We start from the raw sequence: 20,791 nt of genomic DNA, 5'->3' as shown, positions 1-20,791 counted from the left end.
CATGATTAATGAGTGCCTGTTCTGTGCCATGCTCTGTGTTGAGCTCTGAGGATACAAGCAAAGTAATCCATGACCTCAGCCCTGCCAGCGCTCCTAGATGGGGAGATATGATGGCTGGCCTGCTCCTCCACTCTGCCAGACTGAGCCCCATCACACAAGCATAAGGGCTCAGGAGCCCAGTTTAGAGAAAAAATAGCTAAGTGTCCTTTTGTTTTGCCATACAGCCCAGCCTGTGCCCACAACAGCTATTTGAGAGTTTTGTTCCAACCCAAGCTCCATTTAATTTACTCATACCGGGATCTACCTAGCAGGAGGGAGAGAAGCCAGTTCTCAACTGAATAGTCAACTCTGCAAGAGTGTGGCGAGCTTATGCAACAACAGTGACCCCCACGTACATCAGGCTCCACCTCATGGTTGGTCACCAAGTGCTTATAAAGCCATTTTACCTCAGGTCAAAAATCCTGGGATTCATGAACCAAAGATGACCCAAAAAGCACTGGAGGCAGACCTTGTAGAGAACACCACCAGAGGAAAGACAGAGGTGACACCTAGCCTGAGGTTCAGTGGTCTTGGTCCAGGACTAAGAGGTGGTACAAAGGTGATTAGAAATCTCTGTGTCTTCTGTAGGAACAGAGATACAGAGCCATTGATGGCTCACCAGGGACCCTATATGATGTCACATGTTAAGAGGGTTTGCAACAATCAGTCAAACTGCTTAACAGTCCCCCCACCACCACCACGTGGGCTAGAGAAGGGGCTCCTCAGTACTTAAAACTAGTACTGCTTCCACGAAGTCCTGGATTTAGTGCCTATCACTGACATCAGGCAACTCACAATCACCTCCAGCCCCAGGAGATTCCATACCTTCTTCTGGTCTCTGCAGTCACCTGTACTTATGTGCACACAGATATACACATACCTGAAAACAAAATAAATTTTTAGTATATTAAAATAAAAAAGGCTCCATCCCTGCATCCATAGCAGCCCTTAGGCAGAGGACGGGCTTGAGCTCGCACCCACCCCAGCTATAGGCCTTGGCATACTCATCTGAGGCTAGCCCCTCCCTAAAAGGATGGACAAGATGAGGTGAAAGACCACTACTCATGTATCTCAGAATCCCCTCCTGCATAATCCTCTCTCAACTTGGTCTTGTCACTAGGGTAATGGAGCAGGCCACACAACAGTGTACACTAGATATGTTTCAGAGCTGGCCCAGCCAGTCTAGTGATAGTGCTGTCCTGTGAGGACCAGGAGAAAAAGAGGAGGGGCTCAAATGAACTATGAGATCCAGGACTGACACTGTAAAGTGAAAAATTATAAAGGCCATTTTATGAAATATGTGTAAATTTTTCGCCTTAGACCTTGGGCAAGAAAAGCACCTGCCAGCAGGTTTGGGCCCATCTAATTAGTTACAGAGGAGGGGGAGTTACAGGACAAAGGCCTGTTAAGAACATCCCAGAAACTGACTGGCCAAGGGAGGAACTACACCCTGCCCCCATGGTACGGCCTACTAGTGTTCAAAAAAAGTAAAACAACCAATCCTGTGCACCCGCGCAAAAGTTCGCTTTTTCCCCACCCCACCCATATATAAGCGCTAGACCCCTGAGCCACGAGGTCAGTCCCTCTATCCCCTATGTGAGATATGGGGATATGGGCTGGCCCAGAGCTCTGATTTAATAAACCACCTCATGTGCTTTACAGCAAGACGGTCTCTTGTGTGTCCTTTGGGTGTGTGCTATCCTGTGACTTAAGTGGACCTCCTTTCTGGGGAGTCCCGGACCTTTCAACACTAGGCTCCTTAATCGCACTAAAATTTAGCAGTGATTATTGTTAGGGAGTAAGAGCAGGACAAAGTACTAGCCAACTCTAGTCCACCCCCACAGAACTCTAAACACATTGGCAGACATATGCAATGCCCTCTGTAAATAGCGGCTCCCTTCTCTCCCCACCTGTTTGTCCAAGAGAAGAGCCAGGAGCAAACATCACTCAAAACAGATGGTGTCAGGGCTAGAGCTCAGTCCCTGGTTGAATCAGAATGACTAAGGCCAATGAGGAGAAGGGACTTTTCCAGGTTCACAAAGTGTGGTACAGACCCAGGCAAGCAGAGCCCGAGGATCTCCGGAAGCCTCAGCAGTTGCGGGACCTGCAAAATGAAATGCATGGTCTCGTTGAATGCAGTCCATTCAAGAAGCACAATTTAGTGACATCCACATAGCATCTTCACTGCCTATTGTGTTGAGGAATATCCATCTGTGTTATTTGTGTGTTCTGACATTGCTTCCCCCCCCCCAAGACCCTTCCCCCTTTCCTGTTTGGCCTTTGGATTGGAAAGGGCTGTAAACAGGCAGGCGGGCTCTTTGCCCTGGGGGCGGGCCTGTCAACCAGCCAGGGGAAAGGTAGGACCCAGGGGACCCCTGCCCCCACCCACCCCACACAGCCCAGCTGAAGAACTTGTAAAGACAGGATTTGTTTGTTTTCTTGGATCTGGCTCAGGATCTGGCTGAGGCCAGGCCCTTTGGGGAAAAGCAACTTTTAAATAAATGCTTCAAGATTGTGCAAACATTTCAGTAGTATTGGAGGCCTGGTGTTCTGGGTCAGAGAGGGGAAAAAAATACCCCGTCAATCACTCTAGAGATGAAAAGCTGATAGCAAAGCGGTTGGCGAGGACCAGAGCTTGGGTTGCAAATCTCAGTTGTGGCTGAGACCAAACTACACTTAAGCCCTCTCTCAAAAAATCATTTGCATGTTAATCAATAGAGCAGCGGGCTTGACAGACAGGGAGAGCAGAGAGCTCCAGTGCTCACTGGCAATGAGCTGGTGTGATGCATGCAGAAAGGACTGGACTTGCAGGCACAGAACTGGATTTCAGCCCTGGCTATGCCTCTGATAGTTCTGCAGTTCCGAATCAGTTGCTTGACATCAAATAGCCTCAGTTTTCTCACAGGCAAAATGGGCTTGCCAAATCAATCTTACACAGACATTGCAACAATAAAACAGGTGGCAACAAAAATCCTGGTCCAAAGCACTGAAGACAGGGAGGTTAGCTGCTGTTCGTGGGACATTTTCTCTAAGCAAGGACTTAAATATGATTTCAGTGAGCCTCAAAACCCATGTAACACCATCAACACAGCCTCTGCATCTCTTTCCTGCTAGGTCCACACTGGCCTAGAGAGGGTCTCGGCTCCTGACCTCGGGCCTCAAGACCTTGAAGTGAAGAAGCTCAGAGCTGGAATACAGATATGTGCACGTGGATACTCCAGGGTGCGGAGCATGGAGAGGGCCTTGGGGATGCCTGCTTCTAGGAAGATGGGAGAGCAGAGCTGGTGTGGAAGGGTGAGGAAGATGGATCCTGGGGTGAGTTCTCCAGATGGGAGGACCTCCAAAGCAGACCTGAATGCAGTTACTAGGCAATGGAGAGTCATTAGAGAAACAGACTGAGGTGAAAGAGGAGGGTCTTGTACTGGGAGGGCCATGCTTGGTTTCCCAGGCTAAGGCAGAATCTCTCCTTCCTCTGCTCCCCCACCATTCCTTTCCTTACAGCTGGGTGGCTAAGACTTTGGCCCAAATCAATCAATCTCTCTCTCTCTCTCTCTCTCTCTCTCTCTCTCTCTCTCTCTCTCTCTCTCTCTCTCTGCCTAGCCTGTCTCAAGGGGCTCCAAGCAGTTAGTTAGAGGGCTGCAAAAAGGTTAGCATGCTCTACCACCACTGGCACCACTGGGTTACAGGTCCATGGACGCATAGTCATGCACATGTGCACACATGGCACCTGACCCCGTGCAGTGCACAGAAAGCTCCAGTGTGAGCCCAGCAAGTGTAGCCAGTGTAATATGGTGAGCTCGGAAACTCAAACTGCCTGTTTCTCCTTTAAGAAGAAACTACCTCCGCCCCAGGCCGGTTTATGAGTGTGTGTATCCTAGAGGTCAGCCGCCAGAGTTCTCACTGTACATATAGGGAAACTGAGGCTCAGAGAAGGAAGACAGTACATCCAGCTTTGACATAATGGGGCCTATGGGAAGAAGTCTTCCAGAAAGCAGAGTCATGGCGTTGACTAGAGAGCCAGCAGGACTCCATGTGGGGATTGGCCATGTGAGGAAGGGCATTCTGTATCAAGAGAACAGCATGAGCGATCACTCAGTGAAATCCCTGATGGCCTTGGGGAGAGCTGAGTTTCTTAGCCTGTCAGAGCTAGTGATAAGTCTGTGGGTGACACATGCTGGCATGCAAGGCAGGGCAACATCATCGTGAGGCTGACTGGGAGTTCTGTGCTTCAAGGGAGCCCTCCAAAAGGCACAGATTAAAAGAGCCATGGTATTGGGTCAGTACTTTAGAGAAGTTCCTTCAGTGTGAGACGCTCATCGGGCTGCAGGCATGTTACACATCTGCTCCGGAAGAGGATGGAAAGCGGGCCTATTCACGAGGCACCAGAAGACAAAAGCCCCTCCAAGGAGTAGAGTGACGGAGCTGGCGCTGGCTCCGAAGAAACACTGGAGGATATTCACATCTGTAGCACAAACAGTCACCGTCAATCAAGGCACTTCAGCTATGGGACTCGGAACAGGGACTGCCATCCCACGGCCCCTTCTACACACAAACCCATCCCCAGAGAACTTAGGGTCTGAAAGGAATCCTTGCAGAGAGTAGGAGAAATCTCAGCTCAGGAAGATGCCAGCTCCTCTCTCCGTGTAAACTCTCTGTGTGACTTTTCGCCGGTCCGTGGACTCCCATCATCAGTGTAGCAGCACTGTGAATGGTGTTGCCTGATGCACCGACAGGCCTGGGCCAGGCAGGGTTTGAACCTGGGTCCCAGGACTGGCAAGCGGCCGCTGTCTCGCCTCTGTTTCCTCCCTCTTCTGCTTGCCTCCCCTCTGCGGCTCCCAAGCCAGCGCCTTCCCCTCGTCGTCGTCGTCCTCCTACGGCGCCGCCCCCTCCTCCTCCAGGTCCTCAGAGCCCCCAAAACGCGACACCTGGAGCAATCGCAGCCGCCCGGCGGCCTGGGCCTCATTATGGCCGGCCCTTATCGCGGCGTGCATCGCATTATTTCATTTCAAAGAATCCACTGAGAAGCCCGTCCCCGGCCGACAACAGAAAGTAAAAACACAGCTGACTCCCATTAGGGCCCTCTCACAGGCTCCGCGTGAGGTAATGAAATATGGAAGCGGTGAGATATGTAATGCTTTATTAAGCGGTCTCGGCTACAACGGCGTGCATGCCAATTACGCCTGCAGGCTACCGCCCGCCCCCGGCCGCCGGACCACCCAGCGTGCGCCCGGCCTGCGCCCCGGTCTGGCGGAGGAGCGCAGGCGGGAGGAGGGAGCAGGGAGGAGCGCGGGGGAGGCGATGTGTGGAGGGGAGGGAGGCGCACACGTGGAAGAGGAAGGGGCGCAGGGGAAGAGGGAAAAGATTGGAGGGAGGAGTGGAACACAAGGAGGAGTGAAAAGAGAATGGAGGGAGGAGCACAGGGAGGAGGGAGAACAAGGAGGTGGGCAGAGGACTAAAGGAATAGGGAGATGAAATGGGGAGAAGAGGAAGAAAAGGAGGGGAAGGAAGGAGAAGGACCACACAGGTCACTGCAAGCCCCAATGGTTCTTTGCATGGGTGAGAGCCAGAGGACTTCCTGGAAGATCAAAAGGCAACAGCCAGAAATACAGCTCAGAGAGAGACCTCCTGAGATCACAGGGATAGAGCCTTGTGAACTGAGGCTCCTTCCACTTGGCCGAGCATAGTAGGAACATTCCTGCCCTGGAAGAGCTCCCTCTCTGGTAAGGGTAACAACAGCCAAGTCAGTGAAGGTCCAGAGCAGGCGTCTGTGGGTGCGCTCAGGCCAGGAGGCTTCAGCAGCAGTCAATGTTTCCACAGCCTTGCAGGCTTAAGAGCAGCTATCTTAGATAAGAGCTGTCTAAGCCTACCCGGGAAACTTTGGAGCCAGGTATACCCAGGACTCATCTAGAAACTGCTATTGCTGAGCCAACAAGTGTCAGCCAGGGCTGAGGGACAGGAGAACGGCGTGAACCCAAACTACTCCAAGCAGGGAGCAGGGTGCTCACTCATCTCTCCATGGTTATTTTTCTATAATCTCGGTCCTCAATAGGATTTCCTCAGACCCTTCATACCACCCTAAAATAGAAAAATCTAGCAGCTGGAGAGATGGCTCAGTGGTTAAGAGCACTGGCTACTCTTCCAGAGGATCTGAGTTCAATTCCCAGCAACCACATGGTGGCTCACAACCAACTGTAATGGGATTCAATGCCCTCTTCTGGTGTGTGTGAAGACAGCTGCAGTGTACTCACATACATTAAATAAGTAACTTTTTTAAGAAGTCTAGACCTCTGTTTTGATTACACTGATATCCTCACCCCTCCCTCACTCTACAGACCCAGATCAGGAAAGCCAATCGTATAGCACAGGAAGAATACATGAGGCTTTTAGCTACTGTGAAGTTAGTATGTGGCGGGTACTGCATGGCGCTTCTGTACATTGCATCCCGCCTGGTCCTCAGAATAACTACATGAGAATCTTCTTGAAACTCTCCTGCCTTTCACTCTCCGTGTCTTTGGACTTGCTGTTCCTTCAGCCCTGCGTGTCTTCTGTCTTTACCCGAGGCACTATTTAGGCTTCTGTGGGCTTCAGATAGAAGAGCCCACAGCACAGTGGTTCAAACAGGAAAGACGTTTGGCCCTTCTCACAGCTTTAGTCGTGTCATGTGGCCCACACAAAACAAAAAAACAAAAACAAAACAACAGGACAGCTGCGCTTAGCCAGGGCCAGCTTCCTACTGTTTTGTGTTTTGCGGTTCCTCCACATCCTCATAGCCAAAACTTGTTTCTCTGCACTGCAGCCGTGCTCAGCGCAGCGTCCTGGTAGCAAGCAACTTTACCTCCATTCGCATTTAGTGGGGAAATTCAGATTGGCACCTTTACGAAGCCGCTAGGAGTGATGTAACTTCAATATCAAGCGGGGTGGCAGTGTGTCCTGTGCAACCTGGGGAAAACATCTCTACTAAGAAAAGGAAGAGAAGCACCGAGTCAGAGAAACGAGCAGTGAGTCCTGCCACTCTGCGCTGCCTCCTCAGGAAAGGCTTCCTGCATAACTTCCCAAGAGGAAGTGGCTACCCCCATTATGTGTTTCCTCCACCCTCTATAGGTTGCTTCTTCATGCCTTTCAGACAATCCTGTCTCTCCAGACAACCCTTGGAATGGTTATTTCCTCTTTTGCAAATAATCACTTAATGAGTCCTCTCTGGGTCCCAGCACAGGGCTGTGGGTTTTATAATGTGAACTTGTTTGCTTTTCCTACGTTCTTAGGGCTTCCTCCTCTAATCAATGGCCACAATAATGATGTAGACCTCACGAGGTTGCTGTAAGAGTTCAAATGAATGAGTACTGAGGGTTCCTGTTGAAATGGATGCTGAGTACATCCTCATTAAACAGTGACTGCTACTGTTGTGTGAGTGTGGGTTGGTAAACGTTCCAATGGATAGGGTTAGGCTAGTTATAAATGTTGTATGACTTGCACTACTCACAGCTAAACTGAAAGGCTAATCTCATTCCAGAGCATGGATGGACCTGCATGTGCATCCAGAGGGCTCTTGGAGAGGCTAAAAGTGTTCTCAAACACCCAACTACAGTCTGAGAAGGCTCTAATGCTATCTACCTTGCCTTGAGTAAGAAAGCCTATTTACCCCAGCTAGTCAGAATCATGGCTCAAACTAGGCTGAGAGCTGTAATGTAACTGTACTGCTTAATCTATATTTTTAATTAATGGAACTAGAAGGGGAGTAATTGACTAGATACCTGTAAAAAAAAATCTCTAATAGCTGTTCACATGAAGACCAAGTTCAAACTTGCAGGCTATGGAACTTAGGGCCTCTCCTAGTTACAGCAGTGGTTCTTACAGGGATAGACCCAACAGAGGCAAAGAATCTCATGAGTCAACTTAGAATTGTTTTAATACCCAGTTCCCTCCCTCCATCCACCTCCAAAATAGATATTTTATTTCCCCTTCTGAGAAAGATTCAAGCTTCCTCCCATGGGCCATCCTTGTTATTTGGCTCCTTTGGGTCTACAGATTATAGCATGGTTATCCTGTACTTTATGGCTAATATCCACTTATAAGTAAGTACATGCTATGCGTGTCCTTTTGGGTCTGGGTTACCTCACTCGAGATGATATTTTCTAGTTCCATCCATTTGCCTGCAAAAGTCATGATGTCCTTGTGTTTAATAGCTGAGTAGTACTCCATTGTGTAAAAGAACCACATTTTCTTTATCCATTCTTCAGCTGAGGGACATCTGGGACATTTCCAGTTTCTGACTATTAAAAAACAAAGCTTCTATGAACATAGCTGAGTGAGTGTCCTTGTGGAATGGTTGGGGATTTTTTTGGGTACATGCCCAGAGTGATATAGCTGGGTCTTGAGGTAGAACTCTTCCCAATTTTCTGAGAAACCCCCAAATTGATTTCCAGAGTGGTTGTACAAGTTTGCATTACTACCAGCAGTGTAGGAGTGTCCCCCTTGCTCCACATCCTTGCCAGCATATGCTGTCCCTTGAGGTTTCTATCTTAGCCATTCTGGTGGGTGTGAGGTAGAATTTCAGAGTTGTTTTGAATTAGGTTCCCTGGGTGGGAGAGGAGATGGAGAGAGGAGTGTGTTGGGGATGGGGACACAGAGGGAGATCAAGTGTAGGGAGAGCAGGCAAGAGAGAAATTGATGGTGGGTAGAGGGTGTGCATCTCTGGGACATTCAGAGACCTGGGATGAGAAGAGGCCCCAGGGAGTCTATAGGGTGACTCTAGCAGAGACCCCTAGCAGTGGGATAGTATGGAGCCTAAAATGGCTACCTCCTGTGGCCAGGCAGTGTTGGGCCCTATGTCAGCCCTGGTTTGGACCTTGTGGACAAACCCACGCCTGGCTCGAGTTTCTGCGACCTTGTAGGAGAGTCTAAGCCTGGCTCAAGTTTGAGACCTGTCTTAGTCACTTTGGTACTGGAGTGACTCAACAGGGTCTGTTTGGACCCGCCTCTGCTCAGCTGTTGCTGATGTAGTACTTTGCCATTGCCCCTGTCAGTCACTCCATACCCTCCATCACCTTTCCCCACCCCCTATGTCATCTTACCCCACCAAAACCCCTCCTCCCTATGCTCCAAATTTATATAAACAAGAGGTTGTTACATTAAAGTTGAGTTTCTGCTTCGACAAGACTCTCGGCCTAGTGTGTTTCTTTTGGGTCGTAGACACTCACCATCCTGCTCAGCCCTGGAGAGACCCAGTGGGACCGGGATCTCTCTCTCCTTCCGCCTGGACCTGCCTGCTAATTTAAGGAGCCATCAAGGCAGGACTCCCAGTGGATAAGGACAGCAACCCAACCACAAGACCTTCTACCCAAAATCCGTCCTGCCTGCAAGATATGCAGATGGAAAGACAAAGATGGAATAGAGACAGGGGAATGACCAAACTGAGACCCATCCCATGGGCAATCCCTGACACTATTATTGATATTCTGTTATTCTTGCAGATAGGATCCTACCATAACTGTCCTTTGAAAGGCTCCACCCAGTAGCCAATAAAAAGAGTTGCAGAGACCCACAACCAAACATTATATAGAGCTTGTGGAGTCTTGTGGAAGATTTGGGGGAAGAATTGAGGGACCCAAAGAGGATAGGGACTCCATAGGAAGACCAACAGAGTCAATTAGCCTGGACCCTTGGGGGCTCCCAAAAACTGAACTACCAACCAAAAAGAAAACATGAGCTGGTCCTAACCCCCTTCCCTCCCCACACTATGCCACAAATATGTAGCAGTCATGCAGATCCCCCAATGACTGAAGTGGGGACTGTCCCTGAATTTGTTGCCTGCCTGTGCACCATGTTTCCCTAACTGGGCTGCCTTGTCTGGTGTCAGTGGGAGAGGATGCACCTCGTCCTACAGTGACTTGATGTGCTAGGGTCGGGTGATACCCAGAGGTCAGAGGAGAAGGGGAGAGGGGAATTGGGGGAGAAGCTATGTGAGGTGAGTACTGGGAAAAGAAGGGGATGCTGATGTTGGATGTAAAATAAATAAATAAATAAATAAATAAATAAATAAGATGTTTTAATATATTAGACATAATAGAATCTTTACCAAACATTTGGTTTTATCGCTTATTGATTAATTAACCTCAGGCTATTTCCATTTTTTTAACATTTACTCGTGTGTGTGTGTGTGTGTGTGTGTGTGTGTGTGTGTGTGCCATGTGTATGCCAGTGCCAGAGGACAGAGGAGGGCATCTGTTCTCTGGAACTGGAGTTACGGGCCACTGTGAGTCACCTGATATGGGTCCTGGGACCCACACTCTGCTGTTCTGGGAGAGCAGCAAGCACTCTTTCTTAACTGTTCTGGGCCGTTTCTACAGCTCCTAAGTTCCATTTTTCTTGGCCAGAGCACTTTGTAGATCTATTTTTCACCTTAGTCTTATGAAATCAGCATGTATATCACAGTCACAAGTCAGCCCCCAAGATGAGAAGCAAGGACTCAGGTACTGCAGTGTATGCAGTGTGACTTTGGTTGTGAGACCTACAATAGGACCCAGAGCTGACCATCAAATTTGGACCCCTAATTACTGCTTACATTATCTTCAGAAATAGTTAATTTGATGTAAAAATCAGGTTTCTGTTTGTGCAGGAGACAGCCTGTCACCTACCTGTCAGTGAAGTTACTGGGAGTAAAAACCACCCAGTCTCTTCAAATAAATCAGAGAATGCTCTAGAGTGGGCCTTACAAATGGATCCATCAAGTCCTATAAGTTAGGCAGTGAACGCATGCCTGCCAAAGCTTCCAGCTAACACTTTTTTTTTTTATAAGAAAGCTATTCAACTTTCAGAAATATTCAGACATGGAGGGAGAGACCTGTGTGTTTATCCAAATCGGAAATGCTCACAAAACATTAATATTCTTCAGTAAGTCTTGAGATTATACCATTGTTTGGAATGGAGGATGAGAGTCCTGGGGACTGAATTCAGGCCCTCAGACATGCTGGACAAGTGCTCTCCCACTAAGCTACACTCCTTCCCTTGCCTATCCTGTTGATTTTAATGGGGTAAAGATCACAGCTAGGCATGGTACTTGATGCCTAGAACCCAGTGCTTGGGAGGTGAAAACAAGAGGATAAAGAATTCAAGGATAAAAAAAAAATCATATGAATAACATTGTATGGACTGAACTGGTTACATTGAAGACTATATATGTATACATATATATGCATACAATAACAATTAGTGATAATAGAAGCCGTAAATTTGAAAGAGTGAGGGAAGGGGTATATTGGAAGGCTTTGAGAGAGGAAAGGGAAGGGAGAGATGTTGCATTTAAATTATAATCTCAAAAATGAAAAAAATAAAGAGTTCTAGGCTAATCTTGCCTGTATGATAAGTTCAGGACTAGCCTCAACTATATGAGGTCTTGTTCAAAGAGGGAGGGACAGGAGAAAGGGAAGGAAAACAGGGAAGGAGGGAAGGAGGAACAAAGGGGAACAGAAGAGAAGAGAGGGGAGAGGAGAGGAGAAAAGCACAAAACCACACTGCTGTGACATTCTGTGATTACTGAGGAGACAAAGCTGTACATGGTGTGCCCACGTGCTCTCAAGCATGGATTGTGACCTTCATGAAGGAACAACTAAAGCTAGCAATTAATTTTCCTAAGTATGCACCTCTTGTGTGACAATTCTTTCCACACGCTGAGGTGTAATTAAATCAACAAGGCATCTGACAAGTAGTCTCCTAATAGCAAGAAACTCCAATTTTTGGTTGACATTGAGCTGCTTATTAGATAAGAAGTTTGTCATCTCATCAGGACCTGGGTTTTGACCCTGCATTAAGTTTCCCTATCATGAGACAATCACCTTAATGATGACAGCACTTGTCTTCCAACTCCATGATGTCTCATTTTATGTTTTATTTTTTATTATTTGTGTGTGTGTGTGTGTGTGTGTGTGTGTGTGTGTGTGTGTGTGATGTATGTGTGACTGTTAAGTGCACATGCCTTAGCATGTGTGTAGAGGTCAGAGAACAACTTTCACAAGCCAGTTCTTTCCTTGCACCTCGGTTTTTGACTCAGAGTCTGTCTCATGTCTGCTTTGCTCTGTACCCCAAGCTAGCTGACTTCAGAGCTTCTGGGATATTCTCCTATCTACTTCTCATCGTGTCCTTGGAATGCTGGGTTTACATATGCATAGCACCACATCTGGTTTTTGAGGTGACTTCCCAGGATGGGATTCAGGTTCTCCGGTTTCATGGCAAGTACTTTTACCTGCTAAGCCATCTCACCAGACGTTCTGTCTTAATCTTCTGACTTTATTGATTTCTTGCTATTTTTCTCTTCTACCTCTCCTTTCCCTTCTCCAGTCTCCCTCTTTTCTTCCCTCCTTCCCCTGTTCTTTAGTGATGAAGATGGGGTCTTTTTTCTCTGCTAGTGGTCAACATTTTTTCTTTTTTCAGATCCAGGCTAGAAGGAAAAATGGAACATAGACATCACCTTGGCTTTTCTCAATACCTGTAATTTCATTCTGTCCAGCCCCCTGCCCCAGGTCAAGTCAGAGAACATACTCAGAGACCAGCCTCCAATTATTTTCCTTGTATGTGTCTTAAAGACTAAGTAGAGACTTCTGAGCATTTTGTCAGAGAAAGTAAACGAGCTCCACACTTGGCACCCCTGGAACTGAGTTAGATTCCTGCCTCTGCCAGTGTCCAGCTTTACAAAGGTAGGCTGTCATCTTGCCTGTCCATTCATGAAATGGGACTTCTCAAAGAGGCTGGTGTTAGCATTGATCAAGACCCCAATTGCTACAGCACCTGCCATATAACAGTTGCTTAGTAAGTGTTTGCTGACACTCTAACCAAAGGGGAGCACTTCAAGAGTGGAGAAGCAGAGAAGAGAACAGTGTGGAGTGTGATGGGAGCTTATACATGAGCCTTGTGTTCTGCAGTTGCAAAAGTGGCCACAGATTCTTCCCTTCCCATTAAGATGTGGCTCTCTGTCCTCGCCCTTTGGTGCTAATTGGCTGTGTGCTTTACTTGGCCAATGGACCATTAGCAAATGTGATACCGGCAAAGGATGAAAACTGAGGCTCACCTATTCTTGCTGCCTTCAGGAGCTAGCGGCTGCTACTATGGGAAGAATCTCAGGCTAGCCTGCTGAGTTGTGAGAGACACATTGCCCAGATACCCTTGTCTCCCTGGCCACCGGCTGGCCGTCACTGTCATCTGATCACAGATGTATAAGCACTGTGCTATTGCCGTATGATAAATTACCTGCAAAGTAGATTTTAAAAATTGTTTTTCATTCTTACGGCTTCTCTGGGAGCAGTTTAGCTACATGATTCAGGGTCAAGATAGCATATGGCTAGAGATAAGTTGCTAAATTGAAACCAGTGCAGTTGCTTCCAGTCGCTCTTTGTAGGCAGGCCTGAATGCCTTGCCAGAGGGATTGGTGCCAAGGTCTTTGGTGCCTCAACATGAGTCTGCCCATAGGACTGTGTATTTCGTGGAAGCTAGCTTCCTCCAAAGAAAGTGATGTGTGTGTCTGTGTGTGTGTGTGTGTGTGTGTGTGTGTGTGTGTGTGTGAGAGAGAGAGAGAGAGAGAGAGAGAGAGAGAGAGAGAGAGAGGACTCAACACATAAGGAACAGTGTTTCATAACCCAACCTCAGAAGTGATGTACCATCACTTCTACTGTTTGCTATGATACAGAGATACAGAATAGGGCCACCTATGGAAGTGTGAATGCTGTAAACAGAGATCACAATAATCTTGAAGCATGACTTGGTGGACACAATGTATGATCTTGACCAAGAATAGCAGAAGAACCAGTTCACTGAGTCTAGTTCTAGGTGCCATCCCAAAGCTTATAGATGGTGGCACTGCTACTATGTTTGGAGAACTCGGTTAGGGCATTAGATAATTGATGCAGATATCATAGGCCCCAACAACATTTTCTCTTCTTCCACTCACTAATCCGGTCACCAGCAACATGAACCAGAGCCTGAGCTGAATGTCTCTGCAAAGACTGCAGATGGCTTGAGTCTGGCCATTGTAGCTCAAGAAAACTGACAATGAACCAGATCCCTCTTTCTGCCAGCAGCTTCCAACGGAGAGGTCTGCCTTTCTTCTATCCAGCTCTCCTCCTTCTCTGGAACTACGCCTTGCTTGGGCACTAGGCCTAGAGGAGCCTGGGGTGACAAGAACAGGAACCTCCCATCACATTTGCCCCAAGTGTAGCCGTGGCTCAGCACACATGTAAGCCTGCTTCAGAGCTTGAGTCTCAGAACCTAAAGGGTCCTCCACAGTGAGCCTCCCTGGCCTCTCATTAAACAAATGGGGAAGTGTGCCCAAAGTCACACCACACACCCACAGCACTCTGACTTCCCACCCTAGGCTCATTTCTATGCAGTAAAGACAGAGCCCATTACAAGTCTGGTGACATTTCTGCACAGAAAATGTATTTTTTAAATATTGCCCATCTGGGACTTTGAGAAAGGCCCAGGGCAACAAGAAAGAACCAGAAATAACAGGAAAAGGAGAAGTGAGCTCACTGCCTGGTTACATCCCACTTGTGGCCACGCTTTTGTGCTTTCTTCTCTACTCCTTGCAAACCAGGACTCCTGCCTCTTCACATAATTGTACCAGACCAAAGCATCTAAACCCTACCTGTACAGTAGCCCCCTGACTCCAGCCTCTTCACATAACTGCAGCAGACCGAAGCATCTAACCCTACCTATACAGTAGCCCCCTTGTCTACAGATTAATTTTGCAGCTATATACGGTCTGCCAGGGTCTCAAACGTATTAAATAGAAAACTTCTGAAAATAAACAATTTATAAGTTTTGAAATGTGTGTTGCTGTGTGGTGTGATGGAACTCCACATTGCTCAGCTCTGTCTGACTGTGAATTGGTTCTCAGTCCCTCATCTCCACGCTGTATAAACTATCCATCAATGACCCAGTTGCCATATTGGTTACCAGATTAACTGTTGCAATATCACAGTGCTAGTTTTATAGAGCCCTTACTTTACTTAACAATGGCCATCATGAACAGGGTACTCATGTTGGCATTTAGGATATGCCAAATGTGAGCTGTAAAGTGCTTCCATCAAATAAAAAGCTGAATGTTCTTAATAAGGAAAAAAAATCTTAACCTGAGGTTGTTCAGATCTGCAGTAAGAATGAATCTTGTATCTATGAAATTGATATTTCATGAATAAGAAAAATAATAAAGAAGAAGAAAAAAGAAGTGTGCAAATTTAACTGTCACATCTCAAGCAGCTAAAGTTATGGCCATAATGTGTGGCCAGTGCTGAAATGAAGAAGGCAGTGTGTGTGTGTGTGTGTGTGTGTGTGTGTGTGTGTGTGTGTGCACGCTCAGTAAGAAATAGAGTATATACAGGTTCCTGTCTCTTTGCTCTCCATAATTTGGGCATCCACTATAGGTTCTGCAGCATGCCCTTGCCCTGTGAATGAGCTATAATCCTCATGACAAGTTCAGCCTCTGCTTAGAGGTTCCCGGTGACCAGGCACTCACCACTCACATTGGTTAAGAAGAGTTTTGAGAGAAACCCACTTCAGTTTAAATCTTTGCTCTGTAACAGATGTCTGTGTGGCCTTTGGTAAGTCATTTGACCTCTTTATACCTACAATTCCTCCTCTGAAAAGCAGAAGTAATTCCTTCTAAAAAAAAGGGTTGCTGTGATAATTAGCTTTACAAAGATGTGTGATATTCATAGAAAATCTTTGAGGTACAGCAATTAATGCATAGAATTAAGTCAAAACTGGATGGGTATACACAGGATCCTGTCCCTTATCTCGGCTTGCTTCCTTCCTGGATACCCTAGCCCACCAGGATTATCTACCGGACATTTGCAATGCCTCAGAGATCTCCCCCACTCCCCAAGTCTCTGCTGTGTACTTGCCCATTCTCCAGCATGTAAGCTACTACTGTTTCCTTGGGAAGCTGGACCTGGAACAAGACAAAGTCAGCAGATCCCAAATGTGAAATCAAGGTGGAATACATCATTTGGATGGAAAATGCAACACCCTGGGACAGGGTGAACTCTCCCAGCATGGGGATCATCTTTCACAAAGCAAACTAAATTTGCAAAGCAAGTTACTGAGTGTGAGAAGTTGTCAGAGAGTTAGGGACAGGACCTGGGAATTCATTACACCTTCCCATTGTGAGTCAATACGCAAACTGAACAAGAGCCTTTTGTCATGCACCACCCCCAACGCACACGCATGTGCGCGTACACACACACACACTATGGTTTATTTTACCTCTGCTTAAGCAGCTCCCAGGCCTTCCGTGGCCTTATTTGTGAGATCCCGTCTATCATCACTGCCCTTCCTTATCACCCTCCACCCTTCTCTGCTCTGGTCCTCCATGGCTGCTGTGTGGAGACCTCATCAACAGGAACATAGAAATTTCGGGAGTCAAGGTGGAGCACTGATCTAACTACCTCCTTCCTGCTCAGTCACTGAGAGTCCAAAGGTGGTCAAATGCCCCTAAAGGACCAGCTGCTGTGAGGTCGCCCAGGTTTCAGTGACTTCTCCCTGATGCTTATCAAGGTTCCTGTCCTACCAACCACAACAGCCGGTTCCATCCCTTTCTGGCTTCCTAATCCCTGTCCACACCTTTGTAAACAGCACCTTTAAACTATTTGCAGGCTGGTAAGATGGCTCAGCAGCTAAGTACTGGCTGCTTTCTTTCAGAGAACTGGGGTTAAATTCTTAGCTCACAACCATCTGTAACTCCAGCTCCAGGGAATCTGATGTTCTCCTCTGACCTCCTCAGGCACAAGACTGTACACACTGCACAGACATACAGGCAGACAAAACACCTATACATACAAAATAATTAAAACTTTAAAATAATAATAATAATAATAATAATAATAATAATAATAATAATAATAATAATAACTTATTTCCATACCTAGAACAGGCCACTTTAGGAACAGAAGGTTGATCAGAAGTTACCACAGGTGACCAGGCTGTAGAGCAGATGGAGAACTACCAGTTCATAGACAAGTGCTCTGGCCAAGGAAGATGGCACAGTTCTGGGGAAGACAGGCCATAGTGGTGCACAGTACTGTGAGTGTACTCAGTGCCATAAACTGTGTACTTAAAGCTGAAGTGACCTGTTTAGAGTTCTTTCTTTTTCTGTACTAGAATGCTGTGATAAGACTCAGATTAGACTTGGAGGGCAAGCACTCTCTCACTACAACCTCAGCCCTGCCCAAGATGGTAACTTTTATGTTAAATGTTTCTTGTGTATGTGTGTGTGCACTCACGTGTGCACACTCATGTGCATGTATGTGTGTACATGTGTGTACGCATCTGTGTGTGCCTACCGCAGCACATGTAAAGAGATTGAAGCAAGCTCTCTCACCTGCTAAGTCAACTCAACAGAGCCTTTATTGCTGCCTTTTTAACCTCACCCACAGTAAGCAACCTGAGCATGCCCCCAGTCCCTGCCTGGCACTGATTCCAGGAGACTCTTCTCCAATAGGTCCCAACTTCCTAAACCTTGGACTCAACTCCAGAAGCTGGCTGAAGATCAGGCAGAGCAACTGGACCTCATGGAGGCCACTTCCATTGATCCATAAAAACTCCATCTCCTGTGTAATGGGAGATGTTTCCTGTTCCCCAAGATATTGAAACTCTAGCTCTCAATGTGAGGATATTTGAAGCAGCCTTTGGGAGGTAACAGGATTAGTTTAGGTGACAAGGTAGGGTCCCCTAGATGGAATTAACACCTTCATAAAAGAAGAGATGTGAGGTCTTCCCCCTACTCTTTTCTCTTCCCTTTCTTCTTCCTCTTTATCCCCTTTCACCTTCTCCTTCACCCCCTTCCTGTCTTTCTACCCAAGATGAGAACATAGGAAAAACCAGGAAGTTAGCCCTCCCCAGAGCCCAGCCACTTAGGCAGCTGGCACTTTGATCTTTGTGAGAAAATATATTTCTGTGTGTGAGCCACCCAGGCAATAGCATTTGTTATAGCATCATCCAGAGAAGGAGGCTGTGGGACAGTGTGTTCTTTTGGAGTTTCACACACACCTTAGACAAGTCTGCAAGCCTGGCTCCAGACCAGGGTCTCCCGTCTCTGATTCACACACTGACTCCAGTTCCCTGACACAACTGGGGAGTCAAGAGAGACAGCCTTACTCTGCCAATGTCTACATGACCTGGGGTAAGTCAGTCCACTCTCTGTACCTCAGTTTCCCCTTTTGTAAATGAGGAAGTTAGCCAACAATAAGTAAGCTTTTTTTTTTTTCTAACCAGAAGAGTCTTTCTTCAAATAAGCCCTAACAAAGAAGCCAAAATTAAAGCAAAATAAACTCATGGCTACTTAGGTTGGGAATAGGGTGGAAGGCTAGATCTTCCCTCCTCTGCATCCCCAACCCTGGTTATGAGCTAGCTCTACATCTAAGGAACCCTAGAGTTCTATGACAAACCCTGCCTTAGAAAATCCTCCAAAGCTCCCAGGTTCTAGCAGGGTGTAATGGGAACCGAGCTGGGCACCAGAGTTCAGTGTCAACTTTTCCTAAATGAATGGCAGGTCCCCTGAAAGGATCCACAGCCTCCTGGTTCAAGAGAGCATTGGAACCCAGGTCTGGAGACTGCCAAAAGGAAATATTCCTGTAACACCCTGAGTTGTCAGGGACTTCTGGGCCCTTGTGCCTGTCGCTGCCTGAGGGGGAGAATCTTGCTGTTCCCTAGTTCAGGCAGCCTGCTACTTCTAAACACAAGCCGTAGGCCAGGCTGTGGCCAAGAGCAATATTTTGTCAGTGAGTCTATTAAGAAAATAATGGAATAAAAGAAGCCACCGTCACAAAGTGATGTGCAAGCTTCCCTTCAATCTGCCACAGCCTGACCAAGACTGAAAGGGCCCTTCCAGATTCGGCCTGCAGCCAAAAGCTTTAAATAATCATTAAAAATGTGTGTGTGATTTATCACTGGGGACAGGCTGGCATGGGGCTTTGAGGCAGCTACTCACTCAACACAAGGCACTGCAGTCCATCGAATCTGGCCACTTCCTCCTCCGTGCTGGTTTATGGATATGGGTGTGACAACCCTCCTCCCTCCCAGGTGCCCTCTGTGCTGTGGACATTCCTAAAGCAGGAAGGATCTAGCTATAAATGGTCTCACTCCCTTCTGGCAAGGAAAAAGCAAGCCACGATGACATCTAATGTCTCCTCAGTGTGTGGGACCCTGGCCAGGCATGTTTCAGACATTACCTCTTCTGATCCTCTGGATAACTCAATGGGCCGAGTACTCTCAGGATGAGTGTGTTTATACTAGCCTAGGAAAACTGAGGTGCACAGATGTAGGTAACTTGCTTGCTGAAAGGCAGCAAAGCTGACATTCAAACCTATTGTGCTTGGTTCTTGGATCCTTCACTGAGGCTCCATGTGGCCCTCTAGAGGATAGGGCTTCTCTCCTGTCTTCACTTTGGGATTCCCAGTGGCTCCCCAGACCTCAAGACCTTGCCTGCAAGGTCTTTTCTTTAGCCTCTGCTGAGATTGAAAGAACCATTAGAGACAGATTGCTGGTGGCCTGGGGTGGGGAGTGGTTCTGTCAGTAAAATACCTGCCATGCAACCATAAGAACCTGAGTTCAAATCCCCAGCACCTACATAAAGGCTGGGCATGATGGTGCAGGTCTGCAACCCTGGTGGTAGGGGTACAGAGACAGGCAGATCCTTGGAGCTCATTGGCCAGTGAGGATCCAGGTGCAGTGAGAGATGCTGGGTCAAAAAATAAGGTGGAGAGCAGCTGAGGACACTCACTGTCAACCTCTCACCTCTGCACACATGTGCACACATGTGCACATGAACCTACATATACACATACACATACTCACATGGACATACACCACACATACAGAGTTCCTGGACACATACACATTGCCTAAGAGGCTAGGAAATAGCCATCCTGATCCTAACTCTGATTTTCAGAGGGGTAAGGTTTTCTCTTCTGACAATGACTATGAAAATATTCTTTTACCTCCCATGCTTCTAAGGAAACTGAAGTCAATATGTTAAGCAGGGAGAGACTTGGAGGATGCTGAGCCTTGCTTTCCCTATTTTAGAGGTGCCAGTGCGAGCTGGGCTGAAGATGACAGTTCTCACCAGCCAACGCGAGCATGCTCAGAGATTGGAGACCTGATCTCACTTTGTTCTCATGTCCTCTCCTCCTCTGAGTATTGCCACCCCCATATTATCATGTTCTTTCTTTCTTTCTTTTTTTTTTTTTTGTTTGTTTTTGGTTTTTGGAGACAGGGTTTCTCTGTGTAGCCCTGGCTGTCCTGGAACTCACTCTGTAGACCAGGCTGGCCTCGAACTCAGAAATCTGCCTGCCTCTGCCTCCCGAGTGCTGGGATTAAAGGCAGGCGCCACCATCATGTTCTTTTTACAGGCCCATTTCTGCTACATCATCAAGAGGCTCTGAAGGACTCTTACTGTGACTGCTTCTAACTTGGTGACTCCACCTCTCACCTTGTTCCTGTACAAGCCATGGACCAGACGATGGGCTCTGTGGATGAATGGATGGATGTGATATATGGGACAGACACATGAGTGGTAGGGGAGAGCAATGCTCACCCCATGACCTCACCCTGTCTCCAGATGCTTCTGCCCCAGAAATTCTTCCAGGAAACACCACAGAATGCCCCTCTAGGGAGGTAGTAATCTTGTCACCAAAAACAGAGGCAAGAGCCCTGAGAGAGGTCATGAAGTATGTCCAGTGACACTTGTTCCTGGGGGGCCCTAGAATTT

The 20,791-nt window shown here is 47.3% G+C and overlaps 1 long non-coding RNA gene across 1 annotated transcript in view; it reads right to left on the bottom strand.

Annotated features, from left to right (window-relative positions):
- Positions 1-851: 851 nt before the first annotated feature.
- LOC143442210 (uncharacterized) overlaps positions 852-20,791 on the bottom strand; it is an 89,280-nt gene continuing 69,340 nt past the window's right edge. The window contains exons 2-3 of the long non-coding RNA XR_013110221.1: positions 1,950-2,143; positions 852-919 (exon numbers count right to left, since the gene is read on the bottom strand). This is a non-coding gene — a long non-coding RNA (uncharacterized LOC143442210). The remainder of the gene's footprint in view (positions 920-1,949; positions 2,144-20,791) is intronic.

This window comes from Arvicanthis niloticus, chromosome 5 (genome assembly GCF_011762505.2).
Source record: "Arvicanthis niloticus isolate mArvNil1 chromosome 5, mArvNil1.pat.X, whole genome shotgun sequence".
Classification (NCBI taxonomy): Eukaryota; Metazoa; Chordata; class Mammalia; order Rodentia; family Muridae; genus Arvicanthis; species Arvicanthis niloticus.
The sequence above is the reverse complement of the archived record's forward strand: the minus strand, read 5'-3'. Positions and strand labels throughout refer to the sequence as shown.